Here is a 27,306-nt window from a genome sequence, read left to right as displayed (position 1 = left end):
CCACTCTCATAGCGTAATTTTCTCCCAAAAATCCAATGTACAGTATCAAACAGCAGCTCTAGACCCAGATATTTCCTCCAAGAGGAAGAGTCCATTATCAATATTGTGTTGATAGCTTGTTTCAAGTGCTCTCAAGTGGCAAAACAGTCATTGAAACTAAGATTTGTTGTGTTAAAGTTACCTCAGAATGAGCCCTTTATCTACATCAGGAGCAGGTCCTCTTCCATGGAGTCTGCCGTGTTTCTACTGTAGCCCAGAATGGTCAAACCACATACTGGCTCAGGATTTTCATATCATCTGGTGAGAACATTTATTTCAGACGACCTTTGTTCGCCATTGGCTGATTTTGGGGCAGAGCTTGGTGTTTGTAAGGAATTATCGTCTCTACTTTTGAGATTGTACCTAATTCATCCTCAATTGAGTTGTGCAGATTCCTGGTTTTGTTTGTTGTGGCTAAACCCCATTTGATTTTATGCAAACTGTCACTATGACATGTTCTGCAAAATTTAAAAGTAACCAACATCAGCAACAACCTGTGCCGAAATCCAACTTGTGCTGCATTAGTAATACTTAATATGACTATCTGATTAACATGATATTATGTTTCTTTCTTTATAAAAGGAATAACAGCCTCTAATGTACACTTGCTGCTGAGCTGCTGAGATCAACTTTCAGTAGAAGTTAGTTGGCGGGACTTTAGTCTCAAACTAAAATTGTTCTAATATGGCAGCGTTTTGGATTTGAAGAAGATGAAGTTCAATGGTTGTGAGAAATAAATACATGATGTGTCACAGATTGGTCGTGCTGATGTAACACATCGATGTCTCCTTTTTCTTCAGTGGTTTAATTATTTATTGGCAGTTGGTAAACTGACTCAAAGGTGCATTACTGCCACCAAGAGGACTGGAGTCACTGAGACATAATTACGATTTTCAGCAGGTGAGTATGCTACGTCAAGTGCGATACCTAGTGGTAAAACTCCGTATAAACGTTTAGGAAGCGTCCAAGAAATATTTCTGATGCTTCAGACAAAAACAGAAACTCAACATTCAGAGAAAGATTATAGCAAAAACACGAGAGTGATCAACGCGGTGACATACGAGACACGCATCAACTGTGTTTGTGTTATTACTCTCATTACCAGGAGGGGGGGACAAAAGTTCGTCACCTCATGCTTAATGGTAATCTTTATCGGAAAAGTGATATTAAAAAAATAGAAAATAGAAAGACTAATTGTAAGTAAAATATCTTTACATTTTTACAATAAGCAGTTGTTTTCTACAACTAGCAGAATGAAAAACAACAAAACAAGTTTGCTTTGGATCAAACTGTGACATTAATGTAGGTAAGTTAGCTCTTTCCAAGAGGAGAACAACTATTGATACTGAAATCAAAATATCCACTCGCAACATCTACACATCAGCTGTTCCAGAGAAGCTGCTCAGGTGTTGGCAGCAGAAAACTGTCTTCAGTCCAGATGTGAGTGTGTTTGTAAAGAGCTCTGTGAATATTCTGGGGATGTAACCCTGAGTGCTGACACAGAGCTCTGTCCCTGCAACGATTCCATTAATGCACATAGGATTAATCACAGCTGGAGTAATGATGACCAGGACGCCATCATTTAATTGGCAAACAAAACAACAAAGAGTCAAGATGAGATCAAAATGTCGCACTCTGGGATTAGTGTGTGTGGCTTTGTGTCTACACAATGAGCTTCCTGCTTTGAACAAAGGATCAAAATGGCAGGAAATAAACCGACATTTGTCATTTGTGATTCATGAGTGATCCCCGGCACAGAAAAAGCAGAAGAGTGGAAAAAAAGGAGGCCACTGCATTTCATTACTGGGGTCAGGTTCATTTAAATTCTAATTCAGATGACTTCCTGCTCAGGAAATTGGGTTTTAAAAAGCTAGTACATTTAATTATAGGTAGTTTGTACATTTTAGACCAAAAAATCGGGGGGAAATTGAAAAATTGAAAAGTAGAGAGCGGATGCAGCTGTGGGAGAGGCAGTGATAAGCAGCCTTTTTTCAGCACAGAGAGTCAGGAGCAGTGATATCAAGTTTTACATTTCAGATGTTAATTAGGCCTCAGTTTGCAGCTCAGCTCCATTAATTCAAAGTGCCAAGATGACTAGTATTCATCTCTCCCCCAGCTCGGCTCAAATGAAGTCTTCCTGGTGATCAGGCGCCGGCTGAGGCTGTGATCGCTGCGTCCTATTCACAGTAGAGAGTGTAAACTGTGTGTTTGGCAGCAAAGGCACATACACACACACACTCACACAGAGCTTGTAGAGTGGACACGGGTGGATTTGTGTTTGTGTAACCAGTTGCCAGAGAGGAACCTGTGAGAAAGGAAGACCCACACTGGGTTCTCACACTCTGACCTTTGCTTCACTAATTATCCGGAGGGGCTGTATGTGAGAATGCAAACGTACAGCAGGAAAATGTCCGAAAAATTCCCAGCAAGTGAGTGGACGTGCTGATGATGCATCTAATGTGCCTGACGTGAAACTGGAAGAATACAAATATCTCAGGATGAAAAAGAGGAGGCTAATGTCCTGCCTCCTGCATGCTGCATGTGCTTAGACACCACCCTCCACTGAATGTTCTTTATACAGTATGTGGAAGATAAACTCCGGAAAATTGCAGACATTTTCCAGAGTTCAAGTCTTTAAATGGCTTCAGCGAAAGCAGAATAATCTCTTTCCTGGAAAAGGAAGGGAATGTGTATCTGTCAAATGGATGAATCCACTGATCATTTTAAATAATATCACAAGGCTTTGCTTGAAGCTTGAGAGGATTTCCAGACAGTAGCTCTGACTATTTCAGTTCTCTGAGGGAAACCTGCACCTATTTTTACTACAACGTTTTTATGTTGCGACTTTGGAACGTTTTTAACTGTTCTAAATGTTCAGTAATTGTGGATCCAAAAACACAGATGAGGTTTCAGACAGTGTGGGTGCAGAGAGAGACCCTCAGAGATGAATTGGCCCCTGGAGGACTCTGCTTCTCCACCACTGCCATGCCCTCTAAGCTAGGTGCACCATGCTGCGTCTGCCGCTAACCTGAGGCGTCCATCTTTAGTACAGCAACACCCTCGGACTCCTCCGTAGTTACAGGAAGAGACAGTTGGAATCGGGGAGGGGAAATGTGATAAAGGAGGGCCAACGCCGTGTCTGATGCTTTGTCTTTTATTACCTGTTTGTTGAAGAAACGTGTCTGTTAAGGTTCATAATTCAACCAATGACGTTTAAAATGATTAAAAGAATCTTAAAATCATCCAAAATGTTATTGTCATCTGAAATGCTCCTGAAGCAGGGACTTTTGATGCAACATTCAGAAACAAGATCACAGATAGATGAGGATGTTTTTGTTCATGGTTTCCAGTTGGATTTTGTGACGTAGCCATGGCGACCCTTTCTTTGTAGAGTGTTTTTCCACCCGACGGAGGCTATGTAGAAAAAGGAATTCTACATTCTACATTAAAAAAAAAATATTTTCTTGTTTGAATTTTTTAACCAAACATGGCTGCCACTTCAGTGTGGCCTCCCACAGCTCTTGTCACTCAGTTCACAGTTCACGCTTCCTGCCTCATGATTTTATGTATGAGCATGTGGGAGTATCAATGTAGTGTACATTCATGCAGCTGAAAACACATGTGGGAGTATGTGTGTGTGTGTGTGTGTGTGTGTGTGTGTGTGTGTGTGTGTGTGTGTGTGTGTGTGTGTGTGTGTGTGTGTGTGTGTGTGTGTGCATGTTTGTGAGTGTGTTCTCTGCAGCAGAGAGGCAGGATGAGATAAAAGCAGATAACTGAGCGGCAGAGGAGAGCGGGATTAGTCTCATAGTCCAATCAGATAAGGATTACTCAGCTGGAGTTTGCCCAGCTAGGCTAATGTCCCGGCTCATAAGTGGCATTATGCTGCATTATGACGCCGATCCACTGCACACCCAGCTGCATGGGCCAGATTATAGTTTGACATGAGTTGAGAGCAGCGTGGATGGGAACATGTATGCGGCGCCACTTGTTGAGGCAGAAACGCCCCCTTCTCTCCTCCATCAGCATGGTGTCACTACTCTGGGCATGCTAGCCCCTCATCTGATAACAGCCTGCGTAAAGTGACTGAGCTCTATTGCTCTGCACTGTCACTCTGCCCTGCAGCCGGCGATGGATGGGATTCATTTAGCCTTTTGCTGGAGCTCCGCTGAGACTGCAGACGGTCTCAGCCCAACACAACGGTTTTATTGGTCTCCACCTCGCCCTCTCTATTGCCCACAATGGCAGAATACAGGGCCAGACATAACGGATTTAGGCTGAGGCCAGCGACAGTCCAAGGACCGTGCAGGACAAACACACTGTGGATGCAGGGTATCATTGTAGAGGTTATTGATTGTGTTTGAGTGCAGCGTTAGGTCTGTTATGGTAGCTGCTCTGATCAAACTAGGTTTGATAACAGTGCTGCTATGATAAAACAAGTAAACGTTGTGTATTTCTTTGATTGTATGTTGTGTTAAAGGAGACATATGATTTTTTTTAAATATTTATTTCCTCTAGTGTGTTTTACTGGTTATTACCTCCACCTGCACCAAGAGGTTTGTGTTTTCACCCCTGTTTATTGGTTTGTTAATCGGTTTGATTTAAAGCAAGATTACACAAAAACAGCTGAACAAATTCCAGTGAAATTTGTGGGTCAGAATAGAACCCATTTTAATTTTAGTCTGGATCCGGATCAGATCCAGGAACTTTTCCCCCACTTTTTTTAACATTGTGAGATAGGGCATTATGCAGAATTTTCACGGTTTTCCCAGAAAATATCTCATTTATTTTGATGAAAAATAATTCAGGTACATTAAGGGAACTGATATCTATGAGTGGGTGAAAATTTGTGCTGCTGGATTGAATTTAAGGGGACTGCTGGGCCTGGGTGGAGGTTTGTGCTCTACTGGGTAATATTCTAGTTAAGTCAAGTTCTGCAAAGTTAAAATCCCTCAAAGTCTGTGATTGAGTGAGCTCCCCTCCTCCACAGAAAACACAGAATCTCCACAGAATCTCCTGAAACACCTCTTCAGTAGTCTGACTGATATTTCCTCGACATTGTGACGTCATGTGACATCACAATGCCTCACATTTGCATGATGCACGCCAGCAGTGTCTGCAAGCCTCCTAATAAATCCAGGTAAAGTGAGACATTTCCTACACGAGCTGGAAGTGGTTGACCAATCACAAAAGAGTGGGCCAGCTGGCCAATCAGAGCAGACTGGGCTTTATTGTGAGTGGAGCCTTAAAGAGACAGGAGCTAAAACCAGGTGTTGCAGACAGAGGCTGACAAGAGGAGCTGCAGCAATGGGCAGTGGGAGGAATGTGATGTGTTTTATGAACATTCGAGCATGAATATAAGATAATTATTGTGTGTAATTCCTCTTGTGCTGCAATGTCTGAGTGTTTCTTTTCCCTCAGTATGTACTGGGAGCAGACCGCTAAATATACTCAGTATTTCCAATATTGGGTGTTAGACACCCCTCAGGCCTCTGAGTGCAGGACACATTATCATGATGTAATGGTATTGTGTAGAAGTAATTAAACAGCAACTACATGATGTTTTTATTCAAATTATTTTATGCATGTGCAATATTACAAATAGCTGGGGTAAACATAAAAATAAAAGTGTCTCTGTTTCTTGATTCACGTCTTAGCACATTTAATCATCATAGTATCCGTGGAACAAATATGCGTGTAGGTTAAAATCACAGTGGAAATGTCATCCAACCACAGACTTAAGGCGACATGATAACTCCCCAAATTGAAGCCAAATCATCTGGTTGGCCCCCTGCTGGCTGCAGTATAGATGATAAACCCTGCCCCCTCCATGTTAGCAGACAGGACATGGACCAAACTAAAAAGTGGAAGTATGTTTAAATACATTTTCTATCATTTTAGGTAGGTATTTTTCCGATAAGTTTCGTTTTAACTAGTTATTTGATTAGATAAAGATGGGATGAAATGTCTTGATTGACAGCTGAGACTGACTCACGATTGGTTGAGAGCATGTATTGGTGGGACCTTGGTACCACAGCTCCCCAACACAATCACTACAGCACAAACTCTGACTCCAAATTATGTCATTTTTTGTAAAAATGGAAGAAGTGGAGACATGTTGTCCATCTTTATGTACAGTCTATGATCCAACTGTAGCCATGGTAACAGTAAAAAAAAAGTACATTCGTGAGCCCTACGTGGGCTGCGTCTACCTATACTTGATATCGATCGGTTTGTAGAAGGTCTGACATCAGTGTGTTGTAAATTCAGACATTGAATTCACAAACAATTTTTTATAAACTGCATCGAAAATTATCTGGACCGGGACCACCTCTTTTGGTTGGACAAAATTTTGGTCCATTAGTCTGGGCCATGGTCCTAGGAACCTTTTGCACCGGTTACTTTGGTTCAGACTAAACTGAAATGTCCGAAGGTCCAAATCAAACAAGGTATGTGTGAAAGTACCCTTCAACAAACTTATAGGTACATATGTTAGCATTAAAAGTGCAATATGAGGTCCAACAAGTCTGTAAATAACCTGTTGAAACAGCTAGAAGTAACAATTAAATAAGAAAACTACAGCACAGACTCCTTGTTATACATGAAGCTTCCACAGTTTTTGAAGTGCTGCTGTCGGTTGAGAACTTTAACTAGAAGATCATATGTCACACTACTTAACTTGTATGACAATTTTCTGTTATATACAGTACATACATAGTTATTGTAATGTTGCACCACCAGGCCAGAAAAAATCATCAGAATTTTATATCATGAGTTATATCAGACTGTAGAGGACAATAGAGGTTTTCAAAGTACACACCGTTATGACCCTTGTGTATTAATAGTCATGTCTTGGTGGCAGCGTTCAGTCGTCCTGATGGAGCCTCAGAGATGAGATGGATGGTGGACGGGTGTGATGGCACTGTAATTGGTTTAGTAAATGATTAATGGCTCAGATGGCGTTGATCGATGGCAGAGGGGCAGTAAACTTTGGTGGCCCTCTCCCATAAATGCTGTCACCTGTTCTGCCTCTGAGACCCCAACAACAGCTTCTCCATCCACAGAGCCTTATGATTATACATTTTAAAAATATAAACAGAAGAATGAGCATCAAAGAGAAGCATTGTTTAAGTTACTACATAACAATTATCCTCACATCATCATCACAGCCAGCAGGACTGCATGAGTGTGTGTGCATGTGTGTGTGTCTAGCCTTGATTTACATGTTATTTTTAGCTGCACTGGGTGCTGTTGGGTGGGATCTATCTTTATCCGACATGACCGGAGAACAAATCAATAAAAAACCTACCCTGGACCAGTCTCTGTGTGATCACACTGGGTGCCACCACAGCATGACACTAGAAGCACGGACTGCTAACCCCCTGCTTGCACGAGCATTTTCATGTTGCCTTAACTGTTCCTGTAACTCAACATGTTTCCATTTGATTCTGGCACAAGAAAGATTTGTATACACACCTAGAAGCTTGATCAGAAAATGATCTTTATAGTTATCTAACAATCATTTGCAAGTGACAACTGCCGAGCAAAAGCTACAAATTTCAGCCATGTTTTGGCAAATTTCGACCAAAACTGTGATTGTTTGTCACAGAAAGATGATGGAAGACATGACTGATGCTGCAGAGGTGCAAGAGCAAAGTCATTTTCCCACCTGTCTTACATCAGTCAATAACATACATTTAGCACACATTTACCTGAATTAATCAGACAAAAGAGGATGAGCTGCAATAATTAGTTTTTTAACCAAATAATTGATCCATTAAGTTGCTTATAATTGTTAAGAGTCTGTTTTTAAGCATTTTTTATTTATTCTTTTTCATTCATAAATGTTCTGGGATTTGAAGTGGTGACCTTGGACAATGAGAAACTTCAAGTGATTTTTAGGCAAATAATTGAGAAAAATAAAACGCATAGAACTCTGTAATGAAATTATTCATTAAAGAAGACATTTATGAAAATATAACAGGCACGTTTCTTCTTCTACATTCAAACATTTTAAAGACAAAATAATTTATTGAGTCATCAACAACAACTGTCCAGTTGTAAATAAGCATTAGATGAAGATTATAGGTTTTAGGTGCAGGTTTAATTTCCCTTTGACTAAAGTGTAAAAAAATAAACAGATAAAAATGAAGTGAGTTTCAAACAACTGCAGTTCTCTGAGGTCAGAGGTCAAGAGCAAAAGAAGAGAAATCATTATAGCCCACAGTTGCTGCCGTGTATTTGCTCTTGGCTTTTGTTTATCAAACAAATGTTGCTCACTTGAAAATGTTAAGTTTCCAGGTTGAAGCGGTTTGGATAAGCACTCGATTTTCAGTGAGATTGCACTCTGATTACATGGAATTGATCCTCTTACAATGAAAGTGTAATTACCAGCAGGCCAATCTCCGATTGCATCGCAGCAGAGCTCCTCTCCGTTCCACTCCGCCAGCCATATCCTTAAGCTTTGCAAACATCCCAGAGAGACCCTGTAGTAAATGATAATTAACTGCAAATACAATCCATTCATTTTAAGGAGGTGCGATTCACTCCCTTTATTTATTTATTTGTATATTTTTTCAATAGCACAGAGAAAGTACGGCAATCTGCCTTTTGATTAATTGGCGGTGTCTGTGGTGCAGTTCATTTGCAATCTATTACACCGTGTTTGCTTTGTGTCAGAATGCAGCAAAACACACTGCATCATCTCAGAGGTGGGGGAGGGGACAGATCAGAGGCCTATTGGAGGCTTTGCCCCTGTCTGCTAATAACAATGCTAATAATAATGCTAATAATAATAATAATAATAATAATAATAATAATAATAAAGCCCAAAATGCAGACACCTTTCATTTTATACACAAGTTTGCAGTCAGATCCGATGAACAGTTCCAAAAACACACACACACACAAAGAAGCAGAGACGAAGTCAGAAAACAATATTTGGTCAATAGCTCACGGGAGAATAAACATGAGGAAACGTTGACAGAGAAACTGACAAGATGAACTGGATCTGAGGTAAAACTAAATGCACAACGTAAACCTGACAGATGAAACTAATGAAGGCGGGGCAGACAAAGACAGGAAGTGAGACAAACACTCAAGAGAAGTTGTACAAAGTAAACAGGAAATGATGAACTCAAGGTTCAAAGAAAGAGAATTCCAAAAATCCAAACACAAAGAATGAGTCCATACAACAGAAAGTCTTTCAACAGACTCAGCAAAGTCTCTTCAAAAGTGAGACACAGGGACAGACAGATGAGGCTCGATGATCTGATCAGAGTTCAACAGTTGGTCCTGTAGTCTTTGTCTCTTTTAAAGGGTCAGTCCACTCCAAGACACACATTTTATAATTTACTTCTAGTGCGCGTTTCACTTGGGACTCAATCACGGAGTCAATCAGCTATCATATTACAAGGAGTTAGCCTCTGGGGGCAGAGGTCAATATTTTGGGGCTTCAGACAGCAGCCATCCAGGCCAAAACTCTGTTCACCACACCAGTCCAACTAGTTTCTTTTATTATACGAGCCAAATGTTTCTCTAAACAAAACACAAACAGCGACACTGTTTGTAAGCGTTTTAGGTACAGACAACATTTTGGCTAATCTCTATTTACAGCAATATGTATTTGAATCCAGATACATTAAAAAGGTGATAGTCAATGGCATTTCGGTCAATGTGTTCCGCCTCTTTATTTCTCCACAATGACTGTTTACCAAAACCTGCTCAAATATGATTGGTCAAGCTAGAAACAGAAACCAGAAGGCTTCTGATTCTGGATTATACACATTCTGAATCTGTTTAGCGATTACTTGGGACTGAACTAAGTGGTCACTTTATTAGGGACGCCTGTACAACTAATACAGTACAATAAAACTCTCCTGCATTTTAGTGAAGTGCTTTGAGTTTAAAGTTTTACTGCTTATTATTGAAAATAGATTTTCACCTCAGACAGAACAGCTGTTGTGATGCTGATGTAAATATTGTATCATAAGAAACAAAAGGACAAACAGAATTGAACGGCGTCGACAGAGACGTTCCCACCTCTTGACACCCGGCTGGAGAGCTGCTGACAGTTCTGAGAGCGTCATGGAAGCCAAAAAACCTTCCCAGACTGAGAGTCTCGGACCTGGGCCGAGGTGGGGGCGGAGGGCTGGAGGTTCCTGTAGCCGGAGTGAGGGTCAGTGCCCGGGGCCAGGTTGAGGAAAGAGGAGGGAGGCTGGAGATCGTGTGAGGACGAGTGATGGAGGAGAGAGAGCACAGGGCAGATGAAGGTGATCTGGTCCAGATGGCTCAGGATAAAATGTGTGTCTGTGTGTATGTGTGTATGTGTGTATGTGTGTATGTGTGTATGTGTGTATGTGTGTATGTGTGTGTGTTTGTGTGTGTGTGTATGAAACACATATACAAATCTTTATGGGGAATTTAGGTATCAGATATCTTTGGTATTTGATGTCCAATGTGATTTATTTGTTTTCTGTACAACAAGGCAAAGAAACCAGACAGTGCTGTAATTTCAGACAGACGTTTGATCAAACACCATTGATTTTTTTTTTTATACAATTCAGGAGTCTGCTCTGAAGGACAGAGGAATTTCCCGGTTGTGTGTGACTCCTCACTTGTGGCCTCCATCTTTTCCTTGATTGAGATGATAAACTGCCCATGTTCTTACACACAATAAAAATCCCAATCCATTGCTGCAGCTCCTCTTTTCAGACCCTGTCTGTAGCGGTTTTACCTCCTGTCTCTTTAAGGACCCCTCCTGATTGGTCTGCTGGTCCACTCTGTTGTGATGGGTCAACCTCTGCCAGGGTGGAAATGGTTTTGTTAGGGGGCGTGTCAGATAGCCGCTTGGTGTACATTATGCAAATATGGGGCATTTTGATGATTCAGACTACTGACGAGGGGATCAGGAGCAAAGCTTTTTCTTTCACATTTACTTTGCATTCACAAAAAACCCATAGGACACACTAGTGGAACGGAACAATGAAAAATTCTTTAAATTAAAAGGGAATTCTCCCTTTGCGTCATTAAAAATGTACTTAATAATATCTCTATATATTTTTTTATTTTAGATCCATCCAGCTGTCCCTTTATTATGTTTGTGAAATAAATGACCCACTTCTGAACAGTTAACGTATGGCTCGTCTTTTCGTGACTATGTTGATAGCGAAGCCCTGGAGGTGCCAAAGCAGCCTTTTGGGGACGCCTGTCTCTGAGGACGTCCGAGCCGCCTGTCAGTGCGACGCTGCTCAGATGGCTGTGTTTACTGCACTTCCAGAGCGAGTATTTACTGCCAGCCGACAGGGGCTGGCAGACCCCACTGTCACAGCAAATGGTGCTGTTGGGAAAACAAACAGTTGTAATGAGACTGTATCTGTCAGACGGGGCTGGTGAAAACCGCTTCACTCCAACACACATGAGTCAAAGACGGAGATCGAGTTGAAAGGTTGTTGAGATCACAGACGAGGTTCATGTAAAAGCAGCTTGAAATTTCGGTCTGAGTCTTTCTGGCACAAGTTGGGAGGAAGTTCAAACGTATGCCTGTAGAATTCATTTTAATTTCAGCAAACGCTGAATGTGACCTAACTTTAATTGATTTAGACTCTGTTTGTTCTATCGCTCACACGTCTCCGTGGAGCAGCTTGATGGAGCGAGTTGGGTGCTTAACCTGAAGGATGATGATTTAATAGGCTTCCTACAGGAAATGATGTAAACCTGGTGTCTGGGAAAGGCTGACACTCGATTATTCATGTCTGGTGGCGGGACGCGTTCTGGGACTGTGAACGCTCAGAAAAAGCGCGGGCCAAACTGCTGACGACGCTGCTGATTGTTGCTGGGATAAAAAAGACAGTGGCACTCGAATCCGCAGATCAGAGCAAAACAGGGGAATTTGTCAAAGTGAAGTCACCGCTGTTATCGTCGCTACATCCTGATGTAGGCGAGGATAAGGTGCTGCTGAGTCCACTGAGGAGGATGATGTAATTTCCAGTCGAGCATGATGCTGCTCTCCTCCCCCTCTCCTCATCCCTGTGTGTATGTGTACGGCGTGTGTGCGTGTGCGTGCGTGTGTGCAGGCATGTATGTGAGCACTCACCTTCACATCTCTGTGTTTCTGCGAGCAGCGAGGAACAGGATGAATTTTTAATGAGCAGCAGCGTGGCTTCCCTTTGCTCTCTCAGATCGCTTTCCAGGACAGGGAGTCTCTCATGATCACAGCAGCACACACACACACACACGCACGCACACACGCACACATGCACATGCACACACACACACACACACACACACACACACACCTGGAAATGAGTGCAGATGTCACACAGCACATACAAGTCTTTTTTTCTTCTTCCCAGCAGTGTGGATGTGAGCGAGTGTGACACCGGTGGCTGCTGTGACATTTTCCTGAGCCTTACAGTTGTGTGTCCGTAATCAGCTTTGTTTTGTGCGTATGTATGTGTCATGCATTACATCATCATGGTGAGGGCCTGCACTGTGCCGGTCTTTGGGATGACTCCATGAGCAAGTTGAGAGAATCAATCTCTTATTTACCCACAGTGCTCTTCGTGCCCCTCGCTCTGGGGCAGCTTGGCCACAGCGTCGCCAGCGTGTCTGGAATAAAGGTTGTTGTCGGAGCCTGCAGAAGTTCCCGTCCCAAACCTCGTGTCTAAATCTATGGCTGAACAAAATGTTGAGAAAAAGGCAGCAGAAGTCTGTTGGATGTTGTGAGAGTAAGCTCAGACTGTGAGATGCAGGTTACATTGTGGACATTGGAAATTAAGAAGAGGAAATGAAAATAAACTGAAGACAGGGCTGGGTGTCATTTCTAAATCTTTAAAAAACTCTAACATGTTTACATCCATATTCTGCTGCTTGATGTAGATTTTCAGAGTTAATACAGAACAAGAATCAGAAAATGTACCTTCACATATTTGTCGTCAACGGGCAAAACGTCACTGTCTTGAATAGTCTGGTACGTGTAAAACATTAGTTTTTTGGAATCAAGTTGTTGGAGCCAAAATTGGTGTTTACTTTGTAGTGCTTTTAATTTTGAACTCCACATCAGAATGTCTATTAGTTGATACATATTTACCAGAACATTCCTTTTATTTAGAAATTAGTTCTAATATATGTATATTAAATGTATCTTTAATATAGTTTTCATTATTGTGTTTTTTCATATTATAGCTCAACAGCATGGTTCCAGAAGTAAAAATCACATTCATTTCAGATAGAGATTTTGATTGTCAGCCATATATTGGAACCATCCTATGCAGGCTTACCACAAACTGTGAAATTGTATAAGAATTGTACAATCCTCAGGTGTAACAGACGACATCTATGATTGATGGAGCTTGCTGTGAAAAATCATGTCGGCTACGATCAGATCGTTCAGCGTTCCATTGTGTTTACCAGAAAAGCACACATGATTTCCCTTTGTAACACGCTGCTGTTTTTCAGAGATGAGGACAATAAAGTGCAAGGGGTGAAAATCACTACAACAAATGTTAAATTCAAGTAGGAGCTAAGCTGGAAAGGGATAATTAACCTTTACCCTTTTTAAACGTTTTCCTTCTTTCTTTTTTTTTGCTTGGAATCAAATGTTTCATGGTCACCATTCATCTCATAGCTTGTCGAACTGACGTCTCTCACTGTCGTAACTGTTTGTGTGAACTGGGAGCTGGGGCTTTGTTTGTCCATTGCTCTTCATCTGGAAGATTCCGACCCTTTGAGTCCCCCGTCGTATTGAAAAAATTGTATAAATTTCATCAGCTTCCTCCGCTGCATGGTTGGTGCCCTTGAAAGGGTCACTCGACAAAAACATTTGCTGATCACTGTACATATTTTCATTTCTCCCATTACTATATGCAGTCGGCATCTGACACAAAGCAACACTCTGTGTGTGTGTGTGTGACTCTCAGAGTGAATGTAGGTCACACTCTTACTCCAAACGTCATCTGTCAAAAATGTGTTTGTAGCACGCAGCGGGACAAGCTTGTCACTGTGAACGCTAACCGCTAATTAAAATGATTATCCAATGGAATTAAGTCCTGATCACATGGCCTGTCATCTCCTCTATCCAGACCTCTGCCCCCCCCCCCCGCCCCAACCCCAACCTTTTTTTCCCAGAGGACGTAATATTAAAGTTCTTCAGACGTTGCACGGGGGATTTAACTGAAGAAGAGGAGGAATTATAAGAGGCGGTGAAGAATTGGCCAGGAGAGGACGATGTTTGTCTTGTATCAGGCCGTGATAGGAGGGGAGTGGGAGGATGAGGGGGTGGGAGGTGAGGGATGAGGGTCTGGAGTGCACACACACACACACACACACACACACACAATCACATACACATACACATACACATACACACAAAGTACATCCCCAGCAGCATTTACATACATGCAATGAAACAGAGAAATGGATGAATACATGCCTCCATACATCTAGTCATCTTGCCTGCCCTCACTTAAATACTCCCCCCCCCCCCCTCCTCCTCCCAGCATGCCGCGCTGCTCGCCGCTGCAGCAGGGCAAGAGATGACATGTGGACACTCACTGAATTGCCAATCGCCACCGACAGAGAGAGGGAGAGAGAGGAGGGGAGAAAAGAGAGACGAAGGGGAGGTGGTTTGACGCATCCCGACTGCAACCATTGGCTTTTTTTTTTCCTACATTAAAGATTAGAGAAAAAAAAGAACTGCAGAGAAGCACTACACTGAATACTGGATGTAACCCCCCCAACACACACACACATACACACACGCACACACGCACACACACACACTTTCAGCTCAGAAAGAGAAATCAATAGTCACAAATTAATCACTCTGCCCCCGGGCAGTCGAAGGGAGGAGGTGAGGGTGGGGCCACAGAGCGGCTCGCTCACAGAGCTAACCTGTAACCGAACCTGTTCGCTATGGTGCGTTCGTCTCTTCCCCTTTTTCAACCAAGGCAGTTCAGGGGCCGGTTCTGAGCCAGAAACTAATCTCGAACCTGTTCTCTGTGTCTCAACAGTCAAAGAACTGACTCTCGACTCTGGCACCGACACTTCACTGGTCTAGAAGAAAGAACGGCTTACGTCAGGGGCTGGGGGCGGGATTATCGTGGCCAACAAGACCAATAAGACCAACCCAAATATTGCGACCACCGATCTAACCATTGTGACCACCGCGAGTTGGTGCCAGTCAAGGTTTACAAAGCCAGGAGCAATACATGAGAAGAGAGTCTGCCATTGTTGATGTTGATGCTTGAAGTTGACACTAGCGTTGCTCGGAAATCAGAGATGTATTGAGTAATGTAATGACGTGGCTCTTTGGTGGCTCTAACCCGTAGAAAAGCAAAGTACAAGTACACGTACAGTTTCGTCCCTTAGTCTTAAGAAATTAATATGCGACCTCTCGCCCAAAGTCAGCTGGGATTGGCTCCACCTCTGGATGGATGGATGGATGAGTCAGCCTGTCTTTTCTACAACAACCTCCACTATAAGGGCTCAGCAGTCAATCTTCATTTCAGTTTTTCCCAAGCACTTCCATTTTACGACACAGCGTTTGGTATATTTTCAAATGAGGGCTGAGACTTCATAAAATAAATGTGAATAACTTTGCGTTTTAGTGTTCGGATGTATTATACTGCCTCAGACAATTCAATTTGTAATCCCGGGCACAGAGCAGCTGCCTCACAGTGCAGGAATCTTTCTCTGCTGCTGATGTGTGATTTCAGGCCGGGCCACAGTTTTGCACCTCGGAGAACTCGCTGTAATTGGCAACGATTTTAAAAGGGGGTGAAGGTGACTGTGACAGAGTGCACGTGCACCTTCTGATTACAAGTGTTATCAGTGCTTTTAAAAATGGAGCTTGACTTTGGTGGAAAAGCTCAAATGTCCTCTGGATGAGTCCATGAGGTCGTTTCGCTGTCGACGAAGCTGCACGAATTCATGATCAGACTCTGTGGCACAGAGAGAGAGACAGGCAGAGAGAGAGGCTCACAATCACATGTATTGATCAGCCTATCCGAAGCTGTGGGAATCATGTGAATTTGTAAACTGACCTGAGTAATGTTTCCACTTGAGAGACATCCAATAGTTTCCAACACGGCGCAAGATTTGTAACGTGGGCATGAGATATTGTGTTTACGGCGCACCAGCATCACTCACTCTCCCAGGCTCACCTCCCCCTCCCTCGCTGCCATCATATTCATCACCACCCGATCGGAACCGCAGTCACCTCACTTCACCTTTGCTGGAAATTGCTGCTCTGAGTTTGTCTTACTGCAAAGACTCTCGTTATCTCTCCTCAATAACCTTATCTCGCATACTGCTCGAGTGTTGCTGAGGTCGGCACTTCTCAGGAACAAGAGGACACTGATGGAATTATTTAAATTGAGTGAAAACTCGGTTTAAATCTTACTTTTTTTTTGAGGGGACAGAAAAGTATGAAGTGTTTAATGCGGAGCTGAATGTATCCGACCAGAGTAAAGTACATGTCTCACCTGAGCCTTGCGCTGCTGTCATCACTGTTTTAATAAAGTTCGACCCCTTATTTACTGTGAGGACACACGGATTGTTTTCATTCTTATGGTTTGTCAACCTATTAGATGTTTTGATGATGTATTGACCGAACGACAATAATAAAAGATTCCCAACTGTTAGTTTCTGGAAGATACGTGGAACGATTTTCTACCTTCTAATTCTACAAATGTCTGTCTGTGGAACACATATCTCGAGAAGCATTCATCTAATCCACTTCACACTTGACATATGTTTTCTCAGTGGCCTGTGTTGAATTTGGTGCGATTTGGACATGTGATATGTTCAAATCTGAATAAACAGGCAAACAGCACCTTGCAGTTAGTGGGGATGGGGCACTGTGCCTAAAGAGAGTCTGTGGACCTCTTCTATGTCCTCAGCTCGCCTGCCAGATCATTTTGATAATTTGCTTATTTAAATTACACAATATCAGACTGACACAGACGGTTGTCATTGGTGCTGATCTGTGTAACGGCAACAACATTCATTGAATCACTTTGTCTTAAGCAAATTATCTATAAAGTCAAAGCGCAACGTTCGTTTTATTGGTGTAATGCTTTATATCGAGCGGATTTACAGAGCTTTTATTTTGAAAAGTTGTGAAGTTTGGTCCGAAGATTGTTCCGATTGCCTAACAGACCTCTGACATTCAGGTTTAGATCGGGCACTGCACTAGCATTTTAAATGTTCCCATCACCATTGATGAGTTGACAACTTTCTCAACAAGACAGGAATACTTTTACTCGTTACCGTAGCTTAGCATTAAGAAACAATTGAGAGCAGCTCTAAACTTGCCTCTAAAGCTCTGTGTATAACATTTTATACGACTTTGACCTCTGTGGTGTTTGGTGAGAACACGGTGCCTCTCGCTGCTTGTTTCACCTTCTTTGTGCACTGCAGTGAAAAGAAAGAGATGCTGAATATGAGAGGTGACTTTAAACCTTCCTGGTGCAAAGTGAACATTGAAACTGCAGCGGCAGAGGAGGGAGAGTTATATTACTGCAAGACACACTTATCAGGAAGAGTTCAGGTCATGTGATGGTCAATCTAAGCTTTGACTCATGGCTGAATTTGTCCATTCTTCCCTGTATTGATCGATGCTTATCGGACATTGAGATCCTCCCAACTTTAACAGATCTTTGCACCTCTTCCATGCCGTTACAATTTATCTCTCCAGCTCTCGACTTGGCAGCGAGTGACTCCTCTTCTTGAGCCTGTTTTCCCCGCATGATGATTATGACGATGACTTATCATTCCATGTGTGTTAGCGAGAGATTGAATACAAAACATATTGTTTTCACTGCAAAGAAAGACTGACATATGAACATGGAGTGAGTCATAATCACTGTAAATGTAGCCAACTGCAAAGAGCACCTCTCACTACTCCTCTCAGATTATGGCTCTAACATTCAGGAGAGGGAGCTTTTCTTGCTGCTCTGTGTGTGTGTGTGTGTGTGTGTGTGTGTGTGTGTGTGTGTGTGTGTGTGTGTTCAATTCTTGTTAATATCTGGAGAGCTGTGTTATTCGACCCTGACATCGTCCAGAGGGAACACAAACCATCATAATGTCGAGCAGTGTGATTCCGATCAGGTGGAGTGACTTGGCTCTTGATGCTGTGTTGGTATAACCTGATACACTATTGGTGCAACTGTTGGCTGATGTCTGCTGCCAACTGCTCTACTATACTACAGCACTCTTATCACTGATGTGTGTGTGTGTGTGTGTGTGTGTGTGTGTGTGTGTGTGTGTATTACTTATGTGGACAAATGCAAGTCCCTATAATGTAAATCATTACATTTTAAGGTGAAGAAATATTTTAAGGTTAGGTTTAAATTAGGGTAAAGACAGGTTTAGGTTAAGGTTTCGTTTAGGTTTAGTTTAGGGTTAGGGTTAGGGTCCACAAACCAGAAGGTGGGTGGTTTGATCCCCAACCTCTCCAGTCTGCACTCCAAAGTGTACCAGGGCAAGATGTTTAACCCCAAATGCCCCTGGCAGTGTATGAATGGTGTGGTAGAAAAGCACTGTGTATTGGCCCTGAATGAATGTAATGTAAAGTGTCAACAATAAGCTTGATATAAATACAATCCATATCAGTAACTAACTCGCAATTAGTTGAGCATGTGTATTGGCGGGACCTCGATACCACAGCTCCACGATCGCGGCTGTGCAGACTATGAATGACGTACAAAGTGCAAGATGGATCCTGGATATTCTAGCTTCACTATTGAACAACTGGAGGACGCGTCGTCCATCTTTATTTAGGGTGTTTAGTTATAACCATAAACGCTCTTAGCAATAAGTTGACAAGCAGCAAAGTTCGACACACAACAACCATCACAACCCCACACAACTCAAGGTGATGTTTTCAAATGTCTTCATATCTCTCACCAACTGTTAAAAAATAGAGCCCAACCGATAAGGATATTTGGGGATTGATGCAAATTCAGATATTAGAGAGGAAAAAATTCCTATATTTAAAAAACCATTGGCAATGATCCCAAAGATGAGATTATCAAACCCTAAAGACTATGCAATGTAAATGAGGCTTGATATTTAACAGTTTAACCAAAAACTTTATTTTAAATAAAAGAAAACAGAAATACAACCAAATATATACAACTTTTAAAGAAGTTAAGTTGCTCCACCTCGAGGAGTTACAACAATAAAATGCTGTTTAGCAACTGATGCAAAGGTGCAGAGAGCACGTCAAAACACAAGTAAAGACAAGAAAGAAATCATCAGTGCAATGTCCGCGCACAGTTAGAAAACTTTAGTTTACTAAAATTAAAGCGTAAGAGAAGTGTATATGAATGTAAAAGGATAGTGACCAGGATAAGGGCTGTGAAAACTGCTTTTAAGCACGTAGATAAATACTGAATGATTAATACTGAATGATTAAAGTGATAGGAGTGCATTGAGGTAAGTAATACAGATGTAAAATTATGCACAGTTAAAGTGAATAATAATATGAAGAATATATTTACATGATCGATAGCAGCAGGTCAATAACTATTTTAACATATGAATAAATATAAATACAGCAGATATGTGATAGATGAATAAATATAGCAGCGAGTCTGTGTGGGGGTATGTAAGTAAATGTCTGTCCTTGGGGGAGGGAGAGTGCAAAAAGAGTATGTGACTTCAGTGTGTGTGATGGGTGAGATTGTGGGGGGTGTTAGGAGTTGAACAGCCCTGGGAACAAAGGTTGCCCTTCTCCCCTGAGACCTGCAGCCAGGGCAGCGAAGCCGACGTCCTGACGGGAGACATTCAAACGCTGAGAAGAGAGCATGTGCTGGGTCGAGAAGAATCTGACGTGCTAACCTCCGTGTCCGCTGCTCCTAGATGTTAGTGAGTGATCTCAGGGGAAGCCTGATGTTTTTAGAGCAGACTGTGACGGTTCTCTGCAACTGGTTCCTGTTCTGGAGGCTGATGGAGTGAAACCAGCAGGTGATGGAGAATGTGATGACGTTCTCAATGAAAGAGTAATGGAAAGTCTGGAGGATGTCCGTGCTGACACCGAAGGAATTGAGCATCCTTGGGAGGTACTGCTGCTGCTGACATCTTCTGAGAATCTCCTCTGTGTTGGAAGAGAATTTCGGTTGGCAGTCAAAGATGGTGCCCAGGTATTTGTACACCTTAACGCGTTCCACTGGGTCCCCGTCGATTGTGGTGGTGGCTGCTGCTGCCAGTTCCCCCTGCCTGTTTGAAAAGGTGACAACCATCTCTTTGGTTTTGCTGACGTTCAGTTCCATGCAAAAGCTGTCACACCACTTCACAAACTCCTGCAGAAGTGGTCCGTGGGTCTGTGAGGGGCCTGATAGCAGAGACAGGAGAACTGTGTCGTCAGCATATTTAACCAGGTGACATTGGTCTGTGTGGATCTAAATATTCTAATAATAATAACCACTGGAAAAACGAACACTTTCTGTAACTTGCTGATGCAGTAGTTTGTCTTCAAACATTTTTGAATGCAGCTCTTTAATTTGTAGTGAAGTATTTACATTGTGGCATTGGTATTTTTGTGAAAGTAAAGGATCTAAATACTTGTTCCACTAAGAAGTTTAGGTTATTTTTTTGTCACTTATATCTGATGCCTGATATCAAGTATTCCTGATGCACCTCTAACAGAGTTCACTGAACTTCTGTGATATGAATGTGTGTGTTGGAACAAAATGCTGCAACGCATAAAACAAAGAAGATTTAATAAATTCATAAAGAGAAAACTTGTGTGTGCATATGGTGGATTTCATGTGTGATGAGAGAAGGTGAAGATAGGTGGGTGGCTGGATACACAGTGTTTTTGGGAGTGTGTGTGTGTGTGTGTTGGTGAGCACAGCTCTGAAGTGACTGAGGGGGGGCGATCAGGACACCAAAGCCCTGCGAGCACAAGAGTGAGTCAGCCTGCAGGCCTTATCATCAACGCAGAACAAGAGTCCAGAAATTAGACACGGCCGCAACATGATAACACACAACGGTCCGCCTCATCAGTTTCTTCTGAACCCGTAAGCTTTCAGAAGACGCGTACAAATACGGACAGAATTATTGCAAAATAGGAACTTAACGTTGAGTTTACATTAGCCTTAACAGCACAATAACATCCATTAATGTTATAAAAACTATTGTGTTTTTTCTCAGCTCTTATCTTTTTAATATTTAAGGATGTGATACAATTTAATAATATCAGTCTGAAGATTTTCATTTATAATGTAATATAACACTTCTATATGGAAAAAATATTTGTTTGAATGGCTCATAGTTGTTAAGAATGAACCCCTGGTGGCCCCACCTCCTCCATGTTAGCAGATGGTACCAAATCATGAGCCAAACTAAAAAGTCAAAGCACATGTTCCTCAGAGCTGGTCTCTTTCATTTTAGGTAATCACAGTGATGTTTGTTCAAGTGTACAAGCTTCTGATATGTTTGGTTTTAATTCGTTATTTGATGCTGTAAAACAGGGGGATTGACAGCTGAGGAGTCATGATTGATCGGGAGGGTTGTACTAGCAGGAACTTGAAACTGCGGCTTTAGCTTTTATTATGTTTTTCCTGTTAATGTGGTAAAAAAAAAAGGGAATTTAAAGACGTCAAAGATTTTCCATCACTTCCTAATAATGATTTGAGCAAATGATTAAAGGATTAATTGAGAACGTAATTGTCAGATAAGTTGCCAATGAAATAGTCATCCTCCCCCTTCATCAGTCTATATATCTGTCTGTCTATTACAGAGTACAGGCTAATGAGTTTAATTAGCAGGAAAGTTGTAAAACATTTGCCAAAGAAAGGGCAGACACCATCAGAGGAAAGTCAGTATGTTAAATAGAAATAATAAGAACATTTTCAGGTAAATACAATCTTCATCCATGTGTCCTGCAGCCTTCTTCTCCTGGCTTTGTGTCAGTGTGGCTCATACACTAATCGTTATAATCTAGTTAAACAGTTTCATCGACTGCCTGTGATTTGTGATTTCTTTATAGACTCCAGTAAATGTAACCCGCCTCCGCCCCTTCATCTTAGATCTGTCCTCAAGTGTTCCCGCTGTTATTAATGGCGTTTGGGAATCCAGTTGATTTAAATAAGAGAAGCACGCTGATAAGATCAATGGGTGACTGTTTTAAGCTGGGATTTATGACGCCCAGCGACTGTCCCACTGTGCACACGTTGCAGATTTTGTGCCGATACCGTGAGCTCACTTCCTGGACGCGTGAATCACGTAAATCACAGGGAAAAGGCCGTAGGTGGGGTCAAACCATTTAGCGTTGCATGATGGCCAGCTACAGCTTCATCACCTGATCGTCTGGCGCAGAGAGCTGAACCATCCAGAAGTGAATTGAGTGTGATGTTTTCCAGGCTGAGGATATAAACCCGAGGTTTAAAACACACTTTGTTCTCCTGCTTACACAGAGTGAGAATTTTACACACACGCATTGTTACATTTCTACGTCTCTGTGTAACTCTGAGTCTGACAACAAAAAACATCTGATCAGCATCAATTCAGAAATGGACAAAAAAAAGATGCTGTTTTTGTTTGTTCAGAGACAAACGTGAAATACATGAATACACAACGACCTCCCAAGTGTATTTCCTGGCATGCTACATCCTGAACTGATGCAGGTAAACGCTTATTTACTTACAACATCTCCTGTAGTTAGAGTACTTACGTGCTCTCACTGTCTCGGGCTGCAGCATGAACACAAGTGAGCAGCTGAAGGTGATCGAAACAAGAAAATGTGCAGAAGTAAAGGGAACTTTGTTGTTTCTTCATCCGACATCAGCTGATAATCACAGATTGTAAAAATTGTCTGAAGCCCCTTTTCTTCTGGTCAAAACCCCACTAACATCTGGCTTTTATCTGCAAAATAATGGATTTACAATCAGCATTCACTCCCGGGTCAAATGACTCTGTAGTAAACACAGGTCTTAATCTATGGTTTTAATCGGCTCCGACAGCACTGATGGAAACATGACACCCAGGTGAATGTGCTAATTTTGGTTTTCGGTTTTTGATGCATTTCTGATATTGAACATAATGCACCGGGGAAAAACAGAGAAAGGCAAATCCCTCTACTGGCAAAGGGAAAGGAGTGAATTGTCTATTTTTAGCTGATTTACAAGAAAACCTGCTTATTTTCATGTAAAACAAGTATGATGTGGTAAAGAGGAGAGAGATCAATTAATTGATCAGCTGATTGAGAAAAAAATTATCTGACTGGAATTAGTTTTTCTCCAAAAATGGCTTTTCTTTATTGTTAACATTGTCTTGTTTTCTTCTATGGCAGTAAATTAAAGATTTCTGGATTTTAATCAGTTAATCATTTAGAATTGAATGCAGCTACGGCTGTAACTAATAGTGATTTAATTACTTATCTGGTTTATATTCTCGACTAATCATTTCATTTTCCGGCCAATGGAAAGTCAAAAATGTGTTTGTAAGTTTTTTAAGTAAATCCTTCAGACACTTCATCTTCATCTTATCAAGAGAAAAGTGCACCAAACACTTATTCGATCATTATATTAGTTGCAGACTAAATTTCTGGAAGTACACTGATCGAATGTTATCAGATCGATGTCGCACATTATGACTCATACAGTAAGATGGTTGTTGCAGAGTTTAGAGGCACCTAAAGCCCAGAGAAATTAGGGATCATGGACTGTATAAAAGTCCCTAGCTAAGAAATGCTGCCATCTGAGCCTGTGCGGGGGTATGGAGCTGTGATATTTACTTCCTTCTGATACACACACTTGACGTTACACTCCATCATCAAATAACTAAATAAAACCATCAGAAACACAAAATGACAGAAACCATCTTCGAGTTTCAAGTAACTTAGATTTTTTTTTTTGGTCCATGTCCCATCTGCTAACATGGAGGAGGCATGGTGTATGACCTGTCCTGCAGGCAGCCACCAGGGGGCAATTGAGAGGCTTTGGATTCACTTTTGGGGAGCTTTAATATCAATCATCTTTATAGTCTATAGTGAGGACGATGAAATCCGCGTGGACTCTGTTGATGTTCATGATGCTAAACACATCTCAAACAGCTGTTTATAACACACACACAGAGAGAGAGAGAGAGAGAGAGAGAGAGAGAGAGAGAGAGAGAGAGAGAGAGAGAGAGAGAGAGTTGATTACATGATTTCTGTTGGCGTAGGTGAGGTGTTGCATTTGCAGCCATTATTAGTGCACAGTGTTTACCTGGCCTGCATTTTGGGAATTCCTCTCCCTGTGGGCACTGCTGCTGCCTAGGGACTCTTCTGCAGAACTGTACATCATCTCCCCCCGTCTGACCAGAAGGCTGTGATGCACACCACACTGACACCGGTGACTCACTGGTTCGCCGTTCCTGGATCTGTGAAATCTCATCCTACCCGTCCTCATAAGCTCTGTGACCTCGCACATCCCAGTGCGTTCGCAGGTCTGAGCTGAGACACATGGGTGGAACCACAGAGCAGGAGAAAACCCTCCCACCCCTCAGACATCCCCAACTGAAAAAGAGAGGAAATATGAGAGGCTGAGAAACAAAGCATTAAACTAACGGGAACTTCACCTGTAACGTGGGGTTTCCCTTAAATGAACTTGTAAGAACTTGTAGGATGTTGTACTCTTCCCAGTAGTATTGGAGAAAAAAAGTAGCATTTTTATTGTCACTGTTGCTTTATCACCTCCTTCTGGGGGAGTACAGTCAGTTTCTGTTGTGCCGACACAGACATAAAATAAAAAGTGATTTGAAGAGAAAAGTCAAGAAAGATTGGCCTGTCCTTCCCACAGGTTCGCTGCTCCTTTGGTTATGTATCACAGCTGATCCCTGCCTCCCTCCTTGTTTCTTCCACACATTATCTCAGGAACAAACAGACCCACGCGGTGCGGCCTCAGCTCACAGACAGACGCAGACGTCCCACCGTTCAGGGCAGAGAGGTTCAGGCTTTGTTGGGGAAGCGCTCGGAGCCGAGCTGCAGGAGGTCAAACGACTGTCAGTCGTCCTTGCTGCCTACGTTAGTCTGATTCTCACATCACCTGCAGCTACAGCTGCTGTGTTACATACCTGCCAACTTCTCCGAGGCCTGCCGATGCAGCTTTTTCAGTGAAACTGCTATATTATATTCTTCAGGCTCTCTTATTTTTTATGATATTTCCAATACGAACAAAGGGAACTTAATCTTCTCAAAGGCCCTGAAATCTAATTAAAGCACTGATAGGATCCTGCCACCCACTGTGACGTCACCCATTAGCCTGTGAGATGCGGTTTTGAACCTTCGAGTTTGGCATTTTGTCCAGTGCCATCTTGTTTTTTGGAAACCAGAAGTAACCATATTTTGAGGAATGGGGGTGGAGCTTGCTTGAAAGCTCCAGGACACCTCAAGCCCAACTACACCTGCGACCAGCACCCATTGGACGGTAAAACTAGCTGTCAATCACACAGGGACATGAAAACAGGAACATCATGGGTTGGGGCGAAAAAATATTCTAACATGAACAACTGTGACTGAAGTGACTGCAATATATTTACCTCCTTCTCCACCCTCTGATTCAATCACGCGGGTGAGGGAAGTGTGGGTGGAGGCAGTCGAATCCAGACCTGAACCGCTGTGGCTCCGCGGTACGATCTCAGATCCAGATTTGATGCGATGGCTCCCGAAATTATACCCTGCCCACATATTCCACTTCACTTTGAAGTAGTTGAGCTGAAGATGCTGTGACTGTCATTTCACTGTGTCTTTAAGTCTTCACACAGCAGCTCTGCTCCGGCATTGACATGAAAAAAGCCTGTTTTCACAGCCTGAGATGCCCCACTACATCTGTGTTTTGTGTGTGTGTGTGTGTGTGTGCGTTTGGATGCTAGCAGAGGGAGAGACCCTGCACACAGGCCTCCCTGCCTTCTTCGCGGGGTCATTACCAAGATGAATATAGTGATTATAAGGATGAATAAGGTGTGATTATGAAGATGAATAAGGCGATTAGGGCTCTTGTCACTGCAGCTCGGGCGCCTGTTCGTTAGGAGAGAGAAGATGTCAGCGTGTAACATGCGTGAACCCATTACCTTTTCATCCACAGGGGATTTATAAGCACATACCTATACATGCATGCATGCACATGAGAAAGCTGCAGCTCTGTAACAGGGGGAGAGGAGACCATTTGTATTCATTTGTGCGGTTAAATGACCCATGTGTGCAATATATCTCTGTCCAGTGGCTGTTCAGCGTAGTAATCCCCCTTATGCGTTTGACCTGAAAGGACATGAGCACACCTGCTGCACAGGGCTCGCAGGCTGATGTGCAGGTAACTGGACCAGCTGACTGACGCTCAGCATTGCCAGAGGGGAAATGTTGAAGCATTGAGGCAGAGGTTTAAAATGATTGTATTTTGGGGGAAATGATCATACACTAGTCATATCGAAGACAATAATAATAATATATAAACAATAAATCGTTTATAAACAAACAGCACTTTCATAAAACACATTTAGACAGACGAGTATTTGACACTGCTATAAATCTAACAACATAGTCCTGCAGTCAGTCTTTACCTCAATTACTGCAGGTCGTGTTTACATTTTCAGAAAGAAAGCTGCAACCAGGAGAATAACAGTAGAGCAGGCTCAGCACTACAGTGATAGTGACTGTTATATTTACCAGATGAAGAAATTCAAGCAACAAAATTATTATGTTTTTATAAAGATACCTTTAAAAAGTTTCTTAATTTAATTTTACGTAATATGCATCGCATGTTTGTGCCAAAAAATGACTTACTTAAAAAAAGAGTTAACTAATTTACTCTATGTATCGTTGAATTATAATAATCATGACAATGTTTTAAACTCAGACTTCAAATTTAATGATAGATAGATAGATAAACTTTAAGGTCTGTTCCAGAGTGACAGATATTGTACATACAAAAGCTCTCTCCACTGCGAGGCAGGGCCCTAAACCTTCTCCTGCTCAGGGCCCCCAGAGGAAAAGGGCCGACGCTGGCTGCCGTGTTATTCCAGGGGTTAATGACACCTCACCGGCTACGTCCACGTGATCCTCTTCTCGGTTAGCTATAACCATGGCAACACGATGTGAACAGTTCTGAGGTCCACATGGCAACGGCTGCCGTAGGGACTGAGGATGGAGGTGGGAGGATGAGGAGGATGTGGGGGGGGAGTCCTGGACGCTGACGCACTTGGTGTCTGCCTGGAAAGTTTGATAGAATGCCGCCCACTGACGAATCTGAATCTCTCTCTCTCTCTGTGTCTAAACTGCACCTCCTA

At 42.3% G+C, this 27,306-nt stretch overlaps 1 protein-coding gene across 1 annotated transcript in view; it reads left to right on the top strand.

The window, feature by feature from the left end:
• cacng2a (calcium channel, voltage-dependent, gamma subunit 2a) overlaps nucleotides 1–27,306 on the top strand; it is a 64,170-nt gene that overhangs the window by 4,254 nt on the left and 32,610 nt on the right. The window lies entirely within an intron of this gene.

Source organism: Hippoglossus hippoglossus, chromosome 8, assembly GCF_009819705.1.
Source record: "Hippoglossus hippoglossus isolate fHipHip1 chromosome 8, fHipHip1.pri, whole genome shotgun sequence".
Classification (NCBI taxonomy): domain Eukaryota; kingdom Metazoa; phylum Chordata; class Actinopteri; order Pleuronectiformes; family Pleuronectidae; genus Hippoglossus; species Hippoglossus hippoglossus.
The sequence above is the reverse complement of the archived record's forward strand: the minus strand, read 5'-3'. Positions and strand labels throughout refer to the sequence as shown.